The following is a 21,374-nucleotide window of genomic DNA, read 5'->3' on the forward strand; positions in this document are numbered from 1 at the left end:
TGGCCTTTGACTTTATAGCACAACATGTAATTCCTATCGGTACAGTAAACCAGTAACTTCGGTATTTGTTAAAACTAAATAAAGTTTATAAGCCTATCAAAATACCTCTTGTTTCTTGTAAATGTTTAGGAAACATTTCTGAAATGTTTCTGAAAGTTAAAGTCTTACGAGTTAGCAGGACCCAGTGACCTCACTGTGCACTTTTCTTCCTTCCGAATGAAGCAAGCTCTTCACTCTGCAGGGGGCAAGGAGAGCCACAGGTATGGAAGTGGGGAGTCAGACAGGACGCGGACCACAAGGAAGACAGACCTCTTCCACAACCACAAAAGGCCCATGATGGCAAGCTTTGTCTATTAATGACCCAGCTGCATCTCTTAAAAATGGCACCTGTATTTCCAAGAAATATGAGTGAGGAGTGAAGTGGGAAGGAAGAGTGAGGTCTCAGTCCACACAACTGCCTTGGGAAAACTGCCTTTACTTATTCCCTCTATCCATTCTGAAAAACGGTCTCACATCATTGCTCTTCAGCAGCATTTAGAAAAAATGCTTCCATGGAAATAGAAATATGAGTCAGAGTCTGCCAAATATTCCAAAGGACTACACCTCTGCCTATATGTTTCTAAGTCTGTAAAAGGGAAATATCCAATACCAAGCTCATTGGGTTGTGAGGATTAAATGAGTTGATCCATGGCTTGTGCTTAGTATAATGCTGATTAGCACAGAGAACTCAAATGTCCTATTATTAGCTCTTGCCATTATTGTTCTTGCTGTTGCTGTTGTTGCTGTTGTTGTTTTGTTCATCTTGTTTTGCCTTATTTTAAGAGGCTGTATGACAAGCTTGGAGTTGACTCTAGAGGAGTGATATAGGTGGTGCAGCCGTTTGCTGACTCCTTCCTGGCCAGTTTAGAGAGAGCCCACACCTTGATGCCTATCTCTCTTTAGGCCAAGGCAGTATTTAGAAAGCTACCTTCTTTGTCTAAAACACAAAACCGAACACCAGAGAGTATATTATGCAATAGATACTCAATAATTGCATGCTGGGTAATGGTTAATTGGCAAATGGATGGAAGGAAGGAGGGAGGGAGAGGGGGAGAGGGGGAGAGGGGGAGAGGGGGAGAGGGGGAGAGGGGGAGAGAGAGAGAGAGAGAGAGAGAGAGAGAGAGAGAGAGAGAGAGAGAGAGAGAGAGGGAGAGGGAGAGGGAGAGGGAGAGAGATAGAAGGAAGGAAGGAAGGAAGGAAGGAAGGAAGGAAGGAAGGAAGGAAGGAAGGAAGGAAAGAAAGAAAGAAAGAAAGAAAGAAAGAAAGAAAGAAAGAAAGAAAGAAAGAAAGAAAGAAAGAAAGAAAGAAAGAAAGAAAGAAATTGAAAAAAGAAAAAAAAGGAAGAAAAGAAGAAAGGGAGGGTTGACTAATAGGTAGACTTAAAAGGCAGACTAGCCAATCTGCTCTGAAGCTTGGGCCTTCCTGAGAAAAGAGGACCAGAGAGAGTGATGTGGCCAGAACCATCAGCAGAGTACCCAATAAAGGCACGGGAGAGAAACTTGCCCTTAAAAACTTCTGATATCAGAAAACTTACTACATTCAGAAGTGTGCTCAAATTTTCAATTTACTTAAAACATACCACATACATTATAAAGTAATAGTTTTATCTGTTCTGTGACATTATGAAAATTACATATATTTTACTGGACCAAAACTTTTAAATATCTATTAAAACGTTGTTTTAACCCAACTGATAATGAGACCTCCCTTACACAAATCCCTATCCCTCTAGGTTTTGATAGCTAACAAAAATCATGATTCATATTACTAGTTGCACAGCCTTCCTTCACATAATACATCTTATTTTCATCAGCAATTTCAGTCATGTCTGGATGTATTCTTAAACACCTGAGACGAAGATGTCTCTTTTTCTTGCCATAGAGATTTCTCAGTGACTTAACCCAAAAGCCTCTGTTAGTTTGCTTCTCCTCATTCAGCATGCCTGGCTCAGAATTCCTGGGAGAGACTGAGCAGCCATCAGCGGTGGCCTGGGTTAGAGGTGACAGCCATGACATGTGCAATGATAATTCAGCACTATGGACAGCAATGTGAAAGCTGTGTCCCTCCCCCGACCCCCAAAGATTTTAAGTATGCTTTAACTTAATATAGGTACTTAGGGGTACCCAGATTACATAAGATTATAGAAAAAAACAGCAAAAATAATAATAATAATAGTTACAATAACAGGTGAGATATATGGAGTACATAATATGTGCCAAGCATTGTACTAATCTATTTTATGCGTTGCTATGTGTAGTCCTCTCAATAACTCTGCAAGACAGGTATTATTATTTCCAATTATGGATGAAGAATCTAAGGTTCAGAATGATTAGGTAGCTTGCCAAATGTCAACAACGAATAAGCCCCAGAGTGGGTCCTTGATCCCTTTGCTATGCCGTCTGCACTCCCCCCTAACACACGAGTTATCCTCCCAAGAGTCTGATAAGACCTGAGTTTAATGTGCCACCAATTCATTTCCTGATATCAGCCAATGAGAGGAAGCCCTTACCTCAGAAAGGAAAACATGATAACCATCAGGTGCCATCCAAAGAGAGCAATCACTGTGCAGGGAAGATAAAGGGGGCCTCCAAAGACATGTTGTCCCCAGTCCTATCTACAGGTGGCTCACAAGGTCTCCCAGACACTTAAACCACAATGATAGGCACAGTCCATTTACAAACACGTGCATGTTTTCCTTGTCTCTGATGTCTACATTTCCCCCCAAGCATATCAGTTTTCTAATCAGTCCCACACGTCTGTTCTCAAGCATGTTGCTGAGAGCCGGCCAGACGAACTGCAAAGTCCTTGGCCACAGACGCACCTGGCTCCCCAGGGATGTGTGCCTCACTGTCTTAAATCTAGGGAAGGCCCTTTGATCTCCCACATAGATAAGATTGCAGCCAGGCCTTTATACGGAGTCCTTCCAGACCCAGCATTTCCCCTCCTCCCTGATCCCTTCCTTTGCTCTTGCTCTTCACGGACTCTAAACTCTTCCTTCCCTTCCTCACCCCCCATAACTCTGGGCAGCCATCTCTCTCTGGGCCCTCCTCTTGCCTATATAACACATCCCATAGAGTGCACTCTCTGCTATCCACTCTCTGATAGACACATGACTGAACTGTAAACTTACTGAAGACAAGAACTACTTCTTAAGGAGGCAGCCTTGATTCTGGGACTATCCCAAATTTAAGCATCATTCTGTTTACTTTCTGTAGATCTATGTTCTTATCAGTCCGTGGGTTCTAATTTTGACATACAAATCATAGTCACCACACTCACAACTTCAGATTTCTCACATTGTGTGCCTCCCCTTACTCTAAGACACTACCTCCCAAAACACTTATATAGCACTATATAGCACTTTTTTTGTTACTTAACTGTTGAATTACTAAACTGTTGACTTTCTCTAATCCTTTCCTGAACCTAGAATGTTGCTGTTCCAGGAACACAGAATGTGGCCAGGTATTTGAAAGATGGATTCAAAAGCAGAACATAGGTATTGATCTGTAATTTTCTTTTTTCTTTCTTTTTTTTTTTAATATCTTTATCTGGTTTTGGTATCTGGGTAATGCTGGCCCAGTAGAATGAGTTTGGATTCTTTCCATTTCAATTTTTTGAATAGTTTGAGAAGGATAGATATGAATTCTTCTTTGACACTGGTCTCAGCAACAACTTTTTGGATATGCCACCTTGAGTAAAAGCAATGAAAGTAAAAATAAACAAATAAGACTATGTCCATCTAAAAAGTGTGTGCATAGCAAAAGAAACTATCAACAGAATGAAAAGTAAATCTGCATGGGAGAAAATATTTGCAAATGATATATCTGCTAAGGGGTTAATATCCAAATTATATAAAGAACTCATACAATTCAACATGAAAGAAAGCAAACAATTCTATTTTAAAAAATGGGCAGAAGACCTGAATAGACATTTCTCCAAAGAATACATACAGATGGCCAACAGATATATGAAAATATGCTCAACATCACTAGTCATTAAGGAAATGCAAATCAAAACCACAGTGAGATATCACCTCACACCTGTCAGAATGGATATTATCAAAAAGACAATAAATAACAAGTGTTGGCAAGGATGTGGAGGAAAGAGAACCCTTGTGCACTGTTATATGGGTTTGCAAGTTGGTGCAGCCACTATTAAACAGTATAGAGGCCCCCTCAAAAAAATTCAAAATAGAACTACCATACAACCCAACAATTTCACTTATGGGTATTTATCCAAAGATAATGAAAATACTAATTCAAAAAGAAATGCACCCCTCTGTTCATTGCAGCATTATTTAAAATAACCAAGATAGGAATCAACTTATCAACCTAAGTATCCATCATTAGATGAATTGAGATATACATATACGCATACACATACTGAGTGGCCAGATTATTATGATCTCTGAATGCATAATAATCTGGCCACTCAGTGTGTGTGTGTGTGTGTGTGTGTGTGTGTGTGTATTCATGCAGGCCTGGTGCATGAATTCATGCATGGGTGGTGTGTCAGGCCAGCCTGGCCAGAGGAAGGGGACATGGGCAGTTGGCTGGCCTGCCTGCTGGCCAAACTCCTGGTTTAGAGAACAATTTGCATATTAGCCTTTTATTTTATAGGATATACACTGAGTGACCAGATTATTATGCATTCAGAGATGATAAAAATCTGGCCACTCAGTATATATTCTTTATATACACACACATATATATAATAAATATTACTCAGCCAAAAAGAATGAAATTTTGTCATTTACAACAACATGGATGGAACTGGAGGGCATTATGCTAAGTGAAATAAGTCAGACAGAGAAAGACAAATACCATATTCCACTTATATATGAAAACTAAACACACACACAAAAAAACAGAAACAGACTATTAGATACAGAGAAGAAACTAAGGATTACCAGAAGGAAAGAAGGTCGGTGGGCGAGGAGGGGGGGAGGAGGGAGCATGAAATGGGTGAAGGCGGTTAAGAGGTACAAACTCCCAGTTGTAAAATAACCAAATATAACATAGGAAATATAGTCAATAATATCATAGCTTTGTACAATGACAGATGGTACTAGATGCATTGTGGTGATCACTTTGTAAGTTATATAAATACTGAGTCACTGTGTTGTACACGAATAAGTAATGTAATATTGTATGTCAACCCTAATTTTAAAAATGCCAGTATAAACAGAAGTTAATTGATTAATTAGTTAGTTAGTTAGTTAATTAAAGGCAGAGCATTGGATTAAATGGCTTACATATGAAAATGAGAGAAATTGTCCCAGGAGCCTTATCTGGAAAAGCATAACCAGCTAAGTATAACCTGTCTGTGTGTGCTGCTCCAGAGCTGGGAGACAGCGACGAATGGTCACACCCACCCCCACTGCTGCCAACAAGGCACTTGGACAGGAAACACCTTTACACCAATCACCACAACCCCCACCCCCACCCCCGATGACCTTCTACATGCTAGACCCTCCAGAACAAGAAAGTAATGGGGTTTAATTTATAATTGCTTTTAAAGAAATACTGAGGAAAGCTGAATTCATACACAAGAAATGAAAAGGAGAGTAAACTTTTTGCTAAATACCTACTATGTGTCAGGTTTATTGCACATAATATCTCATTTAGGCACCACAACGAACCTCAGAAAGATAAATCATTTTCTCCATCTCAGAGAGCTCTAGAAAGATCTGAGCCCCGAGATCTGAGTGCTGACATGCCTGCTGCAGGCCTATGACCCCTGAGGGATGCAATACTGATCACGCAAGCAGCCCTGCTCCATTTGCTGTATGTTTCCATTTCTTCTGCAGGCCATCAGAGATGGCGAGCCAATTTGAGCACATAGCACAGTATAGCCTAGTAATGTTTCTTTATGATGGCAATGATTTCCTGTCATAACATTAAATGCCACTTAAATGAGTGCAGATGCTGAATCTGAGCAGATTAGGCAAATTGCGGTATAAACTCCAACTCTCAGAGTTGTATCCCCAAGGCAAAGTAAAATGCCCGGTAGCGGTTACCCCATTCCCCAACAAAAAGCAGCATTCTAAAATGTGACCCATATAAAATGTTACATGTCTTAAACTATGTTGGCTTTGGGCTGGTTGCATGTTTTCTATTGGAGTTCATACCGCATATGGAGGTGTAGGAACTTGAGACAAGCATCTAATGCAGTGAGCCATTTAGGCAAACCAAAGTCTAAAACAACAATGCACTCCATGCAGTTTAACTCATGTTGCATTGCTTTGGGTCCTCACTAGTTCCTTGCCTTGCAGTGTGGAGTCCTTCGCCTGTGGCCTCAGCTCTTAATGAGCAAAGCAGAGAAGCATAAGTTGGAGGAGCAGATGAACTAGGTGCATGTTCTCCAGGCCTTGCTCTTTGGGAGGCCCTGCCACTGCCCTCATGACACCATTGTATCCCAGCTTTGTGATTCAATCCCAGACCTGGAGAGGGCATGCTTCCAATGTTCCAGACTCCCACTGTCCCCTAGATGATTCAGCATGCCCTCCCCATGTCGGAGAAGTGAGACAAGAGTTAGCTCACTTCCCACTGTGTATGATCTCTATATAAATAGCTCATACGTGTTAAACATTATGATGTGACTGGCACTGGGCAAAGCTTATTATCTGAATTATTTTATTCACAGCTTATTGGGTATATAGTTTTTCTTACTCCCACCTCACAAATAATGAACAGATATAATTCTAGAAGACAAATTCCACAAGGACATAATCTTATGTTGCCATAATTATGGGGTCTAGAATCATTCCTGGCAAATAAGTGCTCAATAAATAAGCATTGAGAAGAGTGACATCAACAACATGGTAGAATACAAGTTTTCTACCCAACCCCCAAAGAATACCAATTTAGACGATCACGCGTAATGACAGTGCCTTTATGGAAGCCCAAGAGTCCAGCGGAGAAATTCCAGCACACCATTGGAGCAAAATAAAACCTAAGGTTAGATGCATTAAAGAGGGTTACAGGAACATTTCACTTCACCTGTGTGACCCCTTCCCCAGATGGCACAGCTCAGTGCCAAAAGAAATCTTGACCCATGATATCTTCCACAAGGGGGAGTGAGAATATGTGACTGCTCAGCTTCCCAGCTATGTGGGGCACCATCAAAGAGACCCATTTCTTTCTCATCCCACTCAGAGTACTGGAGTGTGTTGCATGACTGGGGAGTGGGAAGCAGCTGGGAAAACAGCAGCCAGGGCTCTTGGAGCCCTCCAAGAGGACATGGGGATCTTACAAAGGAACATAGATCCTACAAACTGTGCTGCCGACTCCATCATGAGTCACTGGGAAACCCACCAATGAATCCTCCCAATTAGTCTGAAGGCATACCCAATGCTCTGCAAGCTCACCCACACGTACCCCACTATGGCCAGCTCCATGAGCACGTCCCCTACGGCAGCAGGGATAAGCCTTTGCAGACAGCTAGGGAGCGCATACAGAAAGTTAGCCCAACTCTGCAGGGTTGGGAGAAAGAACACAAATTTGAGCGCTCACACAGTCCTAGGGAAAGCAAATGGGAGGCTGCCAGCATCTGGCTTTGCAGGATTAAGAGAAGGCGTAAAATCTTAAGAATTCCCCCTGGAGAGGTAACTGGAAGTGTGGGGCAGGAGCATCAGTAGCAGGTCTGAGAAAGCCTCAGATCCCTAACAAGGGTGGGAGGTAGTTCTCTCCCAAAGTCAGTCAGTGAAGACTAGAGGAGGTAAATGCTTCTTCAAATGTGAAGACAACAACACTAAACTTCTGAAAAAGAGCAACAATCAAGGAAATGTGATACCACAAAAGGAACACAGTAATTTTCTGGTAACCAACCTCAAAAAATGGAGACTGAAGTTTGACCAATAAAAAGTACAAAATAGTCATTTTAAGGAAGCTCAGTGAACCATAAGGGAACACAGAAAGATGAGAATAAAATCAGGAAAACAATAATAAAATGAGAAGTTTAACAAAGAGCCAGAAATAATTTAAAATAACAAACAGAAATTCTGAAGCTGAAGAATACAAGGAATAAGATGAAAGATGTAATAAAGAGCATCTTCAACAGAAGATTGGATTGTGTAGAAGAAACAATCTTTCACGCAGATCTTTTAAAAATATCAGGTAAGAAGAAAACAAACAAACAAAAAAAGAGTGAAAAAGACTGAAGAAACCATATATTTTTGGAGTCCCAGAAGAAGAGAGGTAGAAAAGCATAAAAAGCTTATTTAAAGAAATGGCTAAAAACTTCCCAAAACTGGAGAAAGCTTGGACATATAAGTTCATCAAACAGGTATCCAAACAATTTCAACACAAAAATGTCTTCTCTTAAAATCCACGACAGAAAAATCATCTAAAAACAAGCAAGAGAAAAAAGTTCCTCACATACAAGGGAATATCAAGTTAACAGCGAATTTCTCAGTAGAAATCTAGCAATTCAGGAGAAAGTGTGATGATATATTCAAAGTGCTAGAAGAAAAATTTACCAACCAAAAATATTTTACCCAGCAAATTTGCCCTTCATAAATAAAGGATAGGCATCAATATACCCACACTGACATTGTCTAGGCAGATCAACTTGATAGCATAGTGAGAGGCAGCGCACAAAACCAGTAAGGTCACAGCTCTGAGTCCCAGGCCCAGTTCCATAGCTTACAAAGTGTCATTAGAAAAATTGCTGAACCTTTTCTTACCTTTATTTTCTGATTCTGTAAAATGAAATATGTAGTGGTAAGCTTTTTAATGTGTTGGCAGTTATTCTGTAACTAGAGGTCCAGTGCACAAAATTTATACACTGGGGGGAGGGGAGGGGAAGCTCCCTCAACCCAGTCTGTGCCTTCTCACAGTCCAGGACCCCTCGGGGGATGTCCACCTGCTGGCTTAGGTCCTCTTGCAGTCTAAGACCCCTTGCTCCTTACTGCCTGCCTGCTGGCTGCTCCTTACCACTTGGCTCACTGCTCCTTAGCACTGCTGCAGAGGCAGGAGAGGCTCCCACCACCACCACTGTGCTCACCAGCCATGAGCCTGGCTTCTGGCTGAGCAATGCTCCCCCTGTGGGAGTGACTGACCACCAGGGGGCAGCTCCTGCATTGAGCATCATAGCGACTGGTCGTTCTGGCCGTTCTGGTAGTCCTGCCATAACAGTCACTTAGCTTTTATTATATAAATAGATATATAATACTTAACTTCACCTTATAAAGAAATAGTTTCAACTTCACACGGTTGATATGAAAATTAGGAAGACTAGAAACTGTGAGATCGCTCTCATAACTAAAAATAACTATGCAAATATAACTCAACAGCAAAAGCAATTATCCTCACAACACAGAAAGGCTGAGAGGGGAAGACAGATTTCCCAACATTACACATAACCACGGCTTCCACGACCTCCTGCCAGGGAAGGCTCAGTCCTATCTGCCCTTTGTCTGTGGCACCAGCTCATTGAGCCCTCGGGCCTCTAGCCAACGCTCACACAAAAGATTTCGCATCAGGAAATTTCAGGCATGGCCTTCACACCAGGATATCTGTGTCCCTGTACTCCTATCTGCAGGAGTCAGCAGGCAAACCTGGCATAGTGCTCCCGCCCCACTAGTCTGCTACCCCACAGCCCAGCCGAGTCTTCCAATCTTTGCTGAAATAACTACACCTGTGTCATCTGCTTCGGTTCCAGGCCCATGACCAAGGGACATTATTCAGGCGGGCCTGACCTGATCAATGAGCCCTTCAAAGGAAGAACGTTCTCTCCAGCTGGTCACAGAAGCAGCCAGAGATTCAAAACACAGTAAGGGTTGCCTGGCTGGTGTGGCTCAGTGGTTGAGCATCAACGATTGACCCAGGAGGTCACAGTTTAATTCCCTGTCAGGGCACATGACTGGGTTGCAGCTCAATCCCCAGTGTGGGGTGTGCAGGAGGCAGCCAACCAATGATTCTCTCTCATCATTGATGTTTCTCCCTCTCCCTTTCTCTCTCTCTCCCCCTTCCACTCTGAAATCAATAAAAATATTTTTAAAACACAGTAAGGGTTCAGTGAATCAATGCTGGCTTGCAGTTGAGGGGGGGTCACGTGTCAAGAAGGACAGGCTGCTAAGAACATCCCTAGCTAATAACCAACAAGGACATGAGGACCTCAGCCTAACAACCTTGGAAAAGTGAATTCTGCCAACAAGAATGAGCTTGGACATGATTCTTCCCAGAGCCCCCAGAAGAAAACCCAGACCAGTTGACACTGGTTTTGGCCTGTGAGTCCTCAGCAGAGATACACAACACGCCATGCAAGGCTTCCGACCCACGATACTAGGAGCTAATAAACCAGTATGTTTTAAGCTGCTGAGTTTGTGGTGATATGTTAAACATCAATAAAAAATTAATGCAGGGGTGGGGACGGTCGGGGAGAGGTCAAGGCCAGGGAAGGAGACTTATGTAATACTTGAAGAAATAAAAAAAATTAAATGTGTAATAAATAAATAAAATTAATGCATATATAGTCACCTAAAACATTTCATAGATGTTTTCATTAAAAGTACAAGAAATTTGGGAAATTAAAAAAAAAAAAAGAAGCAGAAGGTGTTCATGTTTATTTAAAAAGAAAACAAAACCGAATCCACGCTATAATCACAATTTTGTTTTGTATGCATAGAAGAAAAACTGCATGAAAATACATCAACATGCCATCCGAGGTACTATCTGGTAAAAGGATCATTTTAAATTTCTCCCTTATACTTTTCTGATCCAATATTTCCAAAATGAGGGTATATTACTTTAACAAGACGAAATAAAGTCAGCAATACTTCAACCAATGCCAAGAGCAGAGCATCTGGTTTTGGGGGGCTGCAGAAGTTTTTCAGCCAGTTTATCAGTAAGATGGGAAAGAACCCTTAGGCGGCATCTTTATGGTAATATTATAAATTAAGCTCTGTTGTGGAATGAAAACACATACACACCAGCGCAGCACAATGGGACTGTTGTGCCTCGGACCACTGCGGGGCTGGTCCCAGAGGTGACATTAATTCCGGAGCCTGCGTGCGCCTGCCCCCTTTGGCAGCCCAGCAGCCCAGCTTCAGCTGCTGCGAGTGAACTCTGGAAAGGCTGCAATATTAGCCTTCGCGGCTAATCCTGCTAATGCACTCACAATCTATTTGACAGGCTGCCCATCACATCCCCTCTGTCAGGGCGAGCAGCCTGCGAGGTGGCTGTGACAAGGGGATTACGGAAAGGACCGGGGAGGACAGCCGGGCCCTCCCTCCGCTGCATTCCCGCTGCCTTGTAGATAGGCTGCATACCACGGAGGGCACGGGACAGAGCCTGTCTTCATGGGGACCTCTTGGCACAGAGGTACCAGAGGGAGCCGTTCACCAACCCGGAGGGAAGGGTGTTTCTGACGGCCCTGTCACTCCTCGGTCTCATTGGGAAGGGAGAGAGCGAGGCCGAGGCGGAGGGAGAGTTCACAGGGCTGAGGTTTCTGGATCATTCCTTAAGAGCAGAGCTCCCCGCCCCTGCAGAGACCCCACAGGCCACAGAGAACAAGAAACAGTTCTGGCCTCCAGGTTGGGTTGCGTCATAGCCTGGTCCTCCACCGCCTCCTCACTCCCCTCCAGGTTCCTCGGTGAATGGTTGACACTCCATAAAAGCCTCATTTACAGCTTCGTCTTCATTAAATTAGCAGGATTGCTTTATTTGCCTTCTACGTTTTCAGGGGTTGCATTTTAAGTGTTTCATTTTATATACAAGGTGAGGTGAAAATAAAAGGTGCAGCCTTCACGCTAGCAGATTGTAAGTATTTGGGAAAAGCTCTATAGGATTTGCCCTTGAGCAAGGCTACTGTTCCCTTTTCTGAAATATCCCCTCCAGCGGCCCCACTGACTCAGGAAGCAGTAGATGATCCTTCTCCAGCTCACAGGCATTTCTCATTTGCAGCCCAAATGACCGGGAGGCTTATCCCAGAAAGACAGTCGCCCCGTTACCTTCTTCTCCCATTTCCTGGGAAGTTTTCCTCCTTCCTGTACCTGGGCCACAGCTGTCCTCTGGGTTCCAGCGTAGCTAGGAAGTCTCCTCAGGCTCAGGTGCCCCAAAGGATGCTGGGAATGCTGAGACAGGCAGGACTGGCCCATGTCCTCCTCCAGGAGCCTGCGAACAGATGTGTAATGCAGAGTTAGCAGTGCAATGATTGAGGTTTCTGTAGAACACATGGGAGAGATCTCAAGACCAGACTGGGAAGTGGGAGAGTCTGGGGCCATGTCCCAAGTCTGGTCAGGGTGACCTTGCTCTGCCTCCTCATGCTGGGTTTCCAGGCTCCTGGACTGCAAGATGAACCTCTGAAGGTCAGTGGAAAGTCTCAGGCGGGTCACATCATGACAGCACCCACAGACCCATCGGAGGCCTCCCTCACCACACTACCATCAGCCTTGGCCTGCCCAGTTAGGTGCTTTGCCATAATTCAGGCTCATCAGCTTACACTCCAGCCAGTGACATGAACAGAAATGCAGAGGGCCTGGTTCCAGACCACACTGCCCTCTCAAAGGAGCTGCCCTCTCTCCTGATGGGAGGGAGGCATGGGAGCCCTGGAGCAGGCAGGGGTCAGCCACACACCCTATCCCCTGCCCCGGGGGGCTCCATCCTCAAAGATGCCCCTTGAAAGGTCGCCCATGAGCAAGAGGAGGCTTCTGCCTGGTGCTTGGAGGGGGTCTGCACTCAGCACACCTGACTTAGCTGCTCCCTCCCGCCCTCCCGCCTCGGGAACAGGTAAAGCCCAGCACCTGGGCCTTCCGGGCAGGGCCTCCCCTCAGAGACTCCCCTTTAGAGGCTGCAGCAGCGGGAGGCAGTCCAGGGCCTTGTGAGTCAGAGACTTCGGAGTCTGAGGAATCTGGATTTGAAGCCTGGTTCTACAACATATTTTTGTCACTTTGCACAAAAGTATACTTCTGAGCTTCCACTTCCTCAACTAGAGAAATAAGGTTAACATCTCCGGTGCCAATCTCTCAGCATATGGTTAAGAACTCCTATATGGTGGCTATAGAAGATCTCCTCTCTGCATTCTAAACCCCAGCTCTCACGGAGGAATGAAGGGTTCTCACGAGAAACTGAAAGATCCCCCCCTCCCATCCCTCCTCCTGCCCCGGTAGGCAGGGATTTGTTTTCTTCCACAGGACAGGGGACTCCCCTAGGTGTCTCTGGAATCCCCTGCAGTGCTCTCAGTAGGGCAATTTCTGTTCAGGACCTACAGACATGCCTCCCAGGCCAGAGGGAAGCATGCCCAAGGGCCACACAAGTCACCAGCCAGCTTTGCACCCAACGTTCTCACTGCACTTTATACAGGGGTTGCCTGGGCACCCAGGACCCAGTGCCAGCCACGCTGCCAAGGACAATTGCCCCGTTGTGCAAAACAATGGCACCAAGGAGCTGGAAAGAGCAGAAAGCATTCAGCTGGCTTCCTCAGATACCACACTAACAGATCCTCACCGAGACAGCCCATGCCCTCCTGTCTCGGACCTGTTGTGCAGCTCAGAGTGATTTATGTGGGAGGGAAGCAAACTGATAGTAGACGCAAAGAAAATTCTGAACACTGCTTTACACTTTTCTGCAGTCAAAACCGTGCTCCGCGGCCAATGTGACATGGCCTTACCGGCCCATCCACAGCTGAAGTCCATGAAATACCTAGCGTTGGCTCACTCCCTAATTTCAGATCTTGAGGATGATGAATAGAAAATAAATCAAATAGCGCATCTTTGTCAGCTCCTTGCCACATCTAAGGACCACTCCAAGGAGCAGAGGGATCCTGCCCACTAGGGCGGTGGCCCCACGGTTTCTTGTCTCCTACAGATGGCCTCATGCAGACATTCCATGTTAGCACCGCTAAGTGTGATTGGTGTGGTCCATCTACTACCAAGCCCTCTTTCTCAGAAATTTGAAATGAGTTTGCCTTGCTTCTCTAGAAATAAATATTTACGACTCAAACCTTTGTGTTCATTATCTCACGTTTTGTGTTTTGTAATGGTTCTCACTTTGACAGCAGTTGGTTTACTTTCATTGTACTTCTGGGACAAGTCAGAATATCCCCATGCTTCAGCATACTTCCTAAATGTGAGATTGATTTTCTAATTACAGCCACTTCCATCCCTGCATGTCTGCTACACAATCTGTAAACCACACGCGAGGCCTCTGCCTGAATCCTGTGGTGACACCAGCAGTCGCCCGGCTGCTACAGAATGGAAGCATCCCAGAGAGAAACATTAATGCGGTTCTTACTCATAGCAAAAATGAAGATATCCAACCCTGTCAGTGACGTCTGAAATTGTTTTATAGCTATCCCGAGCAGTCTTTAATTCTCTTTATTCTAAGACTTTTTTTTAAATTGATTTTAGAGAACAAGGAAGAGAGAGATAGAAACATCAATGACGAAAGAGAATCATTGATCGGCTGCCTACTGCACACCCCACACTGGGGATAGAGCCTGCAACCTGGGCACGTGCCCTGACCAAGAATGGAACTGTGACCTCCTGGTTCATAGGTGGATGCTCAACCAGTGAGCCATGTCTGAGACCAAAGGAAGCTAAAAAGCTGGGAGCCTCTGCAGATACTTTGAAAAGACTAAATAAAAAGAGGTGGCTGGCTTTAGCAATATTATCTATATTTATGCCACAAGTTTAATTTTTAATTTAAAGAAACTGTGGGAGTTAGAAGAGATAGGTCAGTGATGGGCAAACTCATTAATCAACAGAGCCAAATATCAACAGTACGACGACTGAAATTTCTTTTGAGAGCCCAATTTTTAAAACTTAAACTCTTCTAACGCCACTTCTTCAAAATAGACTCTCCCAGGCTGTGGTATTTTGTGGAAGAGCCACACCCAAGGGGCCAAAGAGCCACATGTGGCTCCCGAGCTGCGGTTTGCTGATCACGGAGATAGGTTATTTTAGTCTAATTGGCAAGTAAGGAAATTGAGAGCCTGACATGCTATGGAAAGCATGTCAAACTCAAAAGCTAACACTGGCCAAATTACCAAGGCATGCGCCCGGTGGCCGCAAGTTTGACATGCTAGAGCTGTGAGATTTGACTAAGGTAACCCAGCAAAGTGCAGCAATAAAACTTGTGCTGATGCCCTAACCGTTTTGGTTCAGTAGGTCTGTGGACTGAAGGGTCCCGGGTTCAATTCAGGTCAAGGGCATGTACCTTGGTTGCAGGCACATCCCCAGTAGGGAGTATGCAGGAGGCAGTTGATGGATGTTTCTCTCTCATCAATGTTTCTAACTCTCTATCTTTCTCCCTTCCTCCTGTAAAAACATCAATAAAATATATTTTAAAAAAACAACAGCAACAACAACAACAAAAAAACTTGTGCTGAGACAAAAGGTTCCTACTTCCTAGTTCCATTTATCCGGGTGATCCACCTAAGTGTGCCCAGACTTACGGGAGTAAATGCTGTGTTGTAATGGAATATAACTGGGGGAAAAAAGAACTGTTTTTCTCAATTTATATGATGTCTCCATTTAGTCTATAGTCTGGCAAAGTCAGATCATAATAAGTAACATTAACTGAAGGGACATTTTTGTTTTAATAATTAAATCTCTTCCTGACTAAGATAATGCTAAGACATCTATAAGGCATGATTTTAGAAGAAAAAAAAAAAGATTCTATCCATTTAGGAAATATTTTGACAGTGAAGGAAACTAACTAATACTTTAGGAAATTTTGGATATTCCATTGCCAAAAATTTAATGAGGCTTAAAATTCTATGGACAAATTTAAATTAAAATTATGATCCGAAAACCAGACGAGGGAGTAGAGTGAAAAAGAAAACCATGCTCCCAACCACCAGATACATTAGATTTCCTCTTTTCATAAACAAAATTAAAAAAAATACTCAATGTTACGTGGTCAAAACTCAAGAGGTTCCAGCTAATCTAAAACTAGCAATGGTACCTTTTTGTCTACAGGGGACACTACATGCCAACTTTTGAGAACAGATAATACTTTTATAACTTTATAATAAAGAAACACTCCAATGCATTTTGTGTCAAAACACAAAGTGATAATTTTGCCCTATGAAACTGAAGATACCACAATGCATTAGAGTTGAAACCCAGGACTACCTTGGAACAACAAAATAAGAAGTGAAACCAGGAAGTACGAATTTGTGGAGAAATGTGTCACTTAGTGTATGCTTCTGTAAGACCAATACCGATTCACTTACACAACAAAATAGGGATTAAAAAAGCCAAGGATTACCAGTCAGCAAAGACTACATAACAAGCATAGACTTCTGTCTTTGTCTGGCTTTGAAAAAGATGCTCCTCCGTGCTCTTCTGAGAGGACTCAGTGGTGAACCCAGGGGGTAACAGGGCCTTCCACCACCCCACCACTAGAAGCCATGTGGAGCAACAACAACAAAACTCTCCCCTTCACAACCTGGGAGATGTCCGTGGAGACCGGAAATAGAGGAAGTCTAAAGTCTCACCTCCATCGAGTAATACTGCAGTACCCCTTTCCTCCAAGGATGTTGTGGGAAGCCAAGTTTGGAGCCTGGACATTCACCCCAACATGGTAATAGCAAAGAAGCACCTCTTTCTTCCCTAACCAGCACAGCAAGGCAGAGAAGACTTGCTAAAACAGATTTAAATAAGATCCAGAGTCCCATAACATAATGCCAAAAATGTCAAGGATACAACCAGAAATCATATGTCAGACCAAGAACTGGGAAAATCTCAACTTAAAAAGGATAAGATAATCAACAGACATCAACATCAAGATGACACAGATGTTGGAATTATCTACAAGAATTTTTAAGCAACCATCATAAAAATACTTCAGTGAGCAATTAGGAGCCCTTGAAATAGCAGAAAGTAGAAAATCCCAGCAAAGAAATCGAATACAGGAAGAAAAGCCATATGGAAATTTTAGAATTGAAAAAATACTATCAATTGAACTTTATAAAAACCTCAAAAGCAGAATGGAGGGGATATGGAAAGAACCCATAAACTGGAAGAAGAACAATAGAAATTACCCAAATTAAACAACAGAGAGAAAATTAAACAACAGAGAGAAAATTAACTATGAGACTATAACAACTGCTGAAATACTGATGTCATTGGAGTTAAAGAAATAGAGAAGAAAGGGAGTGAAGATAAAAAACATTTTAGGAGAAATTATGTGTAAACTTTTTCCAAATATGGAAAAGAAACAAGTGTCTGAAACACTTTCAACTATAGAAAAAGATGTAAACCTATAGATTTAAAAATATGAGCAAATCCCCAGGAGGATAAAACCAAGGCAATCCATACTGAGAATCATCATAATCAAACTTCTGAAAATTAAAAACAAAGAAAATATATTGAAAGCAGCAAGAAAAATGACATCTTACACATAAGAAAAAACATTTCAAATGACAGCAAATTTCTCATGAGAAAACATGGAAGTCAGCAGAAGTAACTGAATATTGTTCAAGTGCTGAAAAGAAAGAAATGTCAACTCAGAATTCTGTAACTGGTGAAATTATCCTTCAGGAATGAAGGAGAAATAAAAAACATTCTTAGGTGAAGAAAAATTAATAGAACTTTCCACTACCAGACCTGCCCTAAAATAATGGTTAAAAAAAAAAAAAAGTTCTCAAAATAGAAAGAAAATAATAAAAGAAGGAAACCTGGAACATGAGGAAGGAAAGAATATTAGAAAAAGCAAACACATGGCTAATACAATAAACTTTTCCTCCCCTCTTGAGTTGTCTAATTTATGTTTGATAGTCAAAGCAAAAAGCATAGAGTTGTCTGACTTGGGTATTCAATGTATGTAAAGGAAATATTTAAGATTATTGTTTCATAGACAAGATAAAAGGGATTAAAGAACCTGTCTTGGTCTGTTCACGCTGCTCTAACAGAATACCATAGACTCATTGGCATAAACAACAGACATTTATCTCTCACATTCCTGGAGGCTGGAAGTTCAAGGTGAAGGTACCAGTAGATCCAAATGTCTGGTGAGAGTTATCTTCCTGGTTTGTAGATGGCTATCCTCTTGTTATTTCCCTACATGGTAGAGAGAGGAAGCAAGCTCTCTAGTGACTCTTCTAATAAGGCACCAATACCAATCAAAAGGGTTCCACCCTCATGACCTAATTACTTCCCAAAGACCCCACCTTCTAATACCTGAGCGATTAGGATTTCAATATAGGGATTTCAAGGGAGGCGGGTAAGCCTGAGAAGGAAGGGGTAAAAAATTTAGTCCCTAATGGGAGGTAAAGTTTCTACACTTCACTCAAACTGGTAAAATGCTGACAACAGAGAATCTTTGTAGTGATAATATAGTTCCATATCTTGATTGTGGTGGTGATTATAGGAATCTATATATCTATAGATATATGAAGTACAAGAAAAGGGTAATTCTACCATCATGGTGGGAGTTTTTAACACACTAAAGCATCAAAGTTAGGAATAGACAAAGAATTTTAAAAGTTAAAAAGAATACAGAAGATATAAACCTCACAATTAAAAAGGTGAATCTGATGATACATAGATCCCTGTATCATTTAACTATTCTTCCAGTGCCCCACCCCCCTTAGAGTGTGTGTTCATTATTTCAGAGTCCGCTGATCTCTCCAATGGCAAGGCCATACAGACGATTCCTGATAGCTACAGCAACATATCTGCTCTGGTTCTTAACCTACTGCAGACCTATGCCTGCTGTGAGATGCTAAAGATATTCTGAACTCTAGATGCTCTTGACCAGGTTTTAATAAGAAGTAAATCATTCTCAAAAGAAACTCTCATTATTGAAGTTAAGGTCCAGAATCTCTGAAAGCTCATATTGCCTCTCTGGCCCTTTGAGAGGTAAGTCATCTAGTCACCGCTGCCCCATGTCCTCTAGCTTTCTTCCATGTCACTTGTAAAGTTTCACATCCCATGCCACCATCTACCTACAGACTCCACGTGGTACCCGTTCCTGCCAGTGACAAAAACCAATCCATTCTTGCCCCTGTCATGACAAAACTCTTTATCTTATCTCACTAGCAAAAGAGTTCAGTCTAACCAAACATTGAAAATGAATTAATTATGCTTTATACCTCCCCAGAGATGGCTAAGCTACTCAGAGCCAGCTCAGTGTTTGGAAAAGAGAAAACTCTCAACCCATCCAACCATCCATCCATCCACCCATCCATCCCAATTTTCTGGGTTAGTCCTTCTATATTCTCATTGCTGGAACTGAAACTAGCATTGGCCAGGAAAAAAAAAAAAAAAAATGGCCAAGAATGTCAGCAGAGAGCCAAGGCCTGGGTGGCTGAGTGCGAGAGGAACATGCCTGAGGATGCATCCATGTGACAGCATGTGTGACCAGCTTTTCTTCAGCCAAGGGCAGCCTAGCAAAAGTCAAAGCAACAACAAAAAGGAGATTATACTGTGGTCTTTCGCTCTACAGGCTGGTGTTTGCAGTGAAAGTGCCTCTACTGCTTATGCAGTCATACTTGCCACATACATGGGCCCTGCCCTACCCCACATTTGCACCAAGTGGGTATGTGTTTCTCCCAAAGGAGTGGTGAGTAGGGCACTTACATTTTGTCCCCTTTCTCTCTCAACCAAATGTAACAAAAATCTGTGAACTGATTCATCCAAATGAATGGAGTTAAAAGGCTTCTCTCACGTTTTCCTGGAGGTTTCGGGAAGATATCCTTCTCCCATCCCATTGGTTCAGGCGATATCCTTCTTCCATCCCATCTGGGGATCCCGGGCTATGCATGTTACCCTGAAGATGAGGGGCAGCTTGGGAGGCAGGCAACGTCAGGGTACTGAGCGGCATTCCTTATCACACCTGTACATGGCACCTCATACATGCCAAAGTGGTTCTGCAATACATCAGGGGCCCGTTTGGGGCTCAAGGTCTGAATGTGATGGAGAAAATATGACTTTGACCTCTCCATCAACTGAATTGAGGTGGATGGGAAGAGCCTTATCCCCATTACAGGGGGAAAACTGAGGCCCAGAGAAATGCAGGGATTTGCCCAAAGCTTGTGAAGTGGCAGGAAAAGCTAAAACTCGCACTTGCAGGAAAACACAGCTTCTGATTCTTCCTCTGTGGGAGACAGGAGCTTTGACCGCTGCCTAAATATCTCCTGTCCGTCCCTAGCGAACTTTTCCATGGAAACATGCAAACTGGTCAATGGGGGGGGAGGGGGGAGGAGACATATGTACTCTATATATAATACTTTAAACAATAAAATAAAAAAATTTTTAAAGGTAAAGAATGAAACATTTTGGCTCAGCAACGGTTTGGCTCAGAAAACCGGACTGAACAGGTAGCCTAAGTGGCCAAGTCTGTGTCAGGAGCCCCGCGCGGCTGCGAGGGAGACCCCAGCCGCGGAGACCCTGCCCGCACAGGGCGGGCGGCCTGGGCTGTCCGAGGACGGCAGGGCTGGGCAGCGCGTCCCGCAGGCTCCGCGCAGGGTCCTGGGCGGCGGACCCGGCGGTGCGGGACGGGAGCCCACAGCGTCCCAGCCCCCGGAGCCCGGCGTGGCCTCTCCCTGGTCCGCCCCCGGGCGCCGATGGCTGGAGGCGTCAGTGAGCCCCGAGGGCGGGACACACGAACCGGCGGCGGCTCCCGGACAGACACCGCGGAGGGACAGCTCACCTCGGCGCCGCAGCCCTAGGCGGCGAGTTCTTTCTGCGCCGGCGTGCGGAGCCTGCGCAGTGGGCCGGGAGGCGGGCGGGGGCGTGTCTGGGGCGTGGCCTGCTGTGTAGGGGCGTGGTTAGGGGCGTGGCGGGGGCGGGGCGACCATCCCCGCGCCGCAGTATCCCAACGCCTGCCTGCCAGGGCGATGTTGCAGCCAGACACCCTCTCTCCCTCCCTGCCCGCGGGCCACCGCCAACGCTCGGGGACTGCGGATCCCATGGGTGGGGACAGGACAGAGTCTTGGCGCCTCTACGGATGGGATTCTCGGGGAGGGGCCGGGAAATGTGGGTGTCACCTCTCCGGTGGGGGCCCTTCGGTGACGTCATGGAATGCGTAAATAAGAGACATCGCGAAGCGAATTCCTGACCCTGGCTGGAGGCTTGTGTAAAGTCACTGTGTCCGCGGGAGGGTGCCGTGATGTCACAGCACCCTAGAACTCTGGGATGTGTGGGATGGGACCTAGGAGCTGACTAGAGACACCGGGATTCCGCTGGGGGAGGCGGGGACGGGGGAAGGGGGGCGGGAGAAGGGGTTATGCTCTCTCAGGTTCCACGTTCTGGGAACTGAAGGCGCCCTAAGCACCCCATGCGTTTCTCCCTCCTTTTCCCCAGGGCCCTAGTGAGTCCCCTGCAAGGAGGTCCTCAGGAAAACGTCCCTTGGTGTCCCCCATCCCCCCACCACCCGCGCGCTCCC

General features: G+C 44.3%; 1 long non-coding RNA gene across 1 annotated transcript in view; it reads right to left on the minus strand.

The window, feature by feature from the left end:
• The window catches only part of LOC311630775, a 169,527-nt gene extending 148,830 nt beyond the window's left edge, over nucleotides 1-20,697 (minus strand). Inside the window, exons 1-2 of the long non-coding RNA XR_014796453.1 lie at nucleotides 20,640-20,697; nucleotides 11,993-12,155 (exon numbers count right to left, since the gene is read on the minus strand). This is a non-coding gene — a long non-coding RNA (uncharacterized lncRNA). The remainder of the gene's footprint in view (nucleotides 1-11,992; nucleotides 12,156-20,639) is intronic.
• Nucleotides 20,698-21,374: the final 677 nt, after the last annotated feature.

The sequence above is a fragment of the Pipistrellus hanaki genome (assembly GCF_964339955.1).
Source record: "Pipistrellus hanaki genome assembly, chromosome: 12".
Classification (NCBI taxonomy): domain Eukaryota; kingdom Metazoa; phylum Chordata; class Mammalia; order Chiroptera; family Vespertilionidae; genus Pipistrellus; species Pipistrellus hanaki.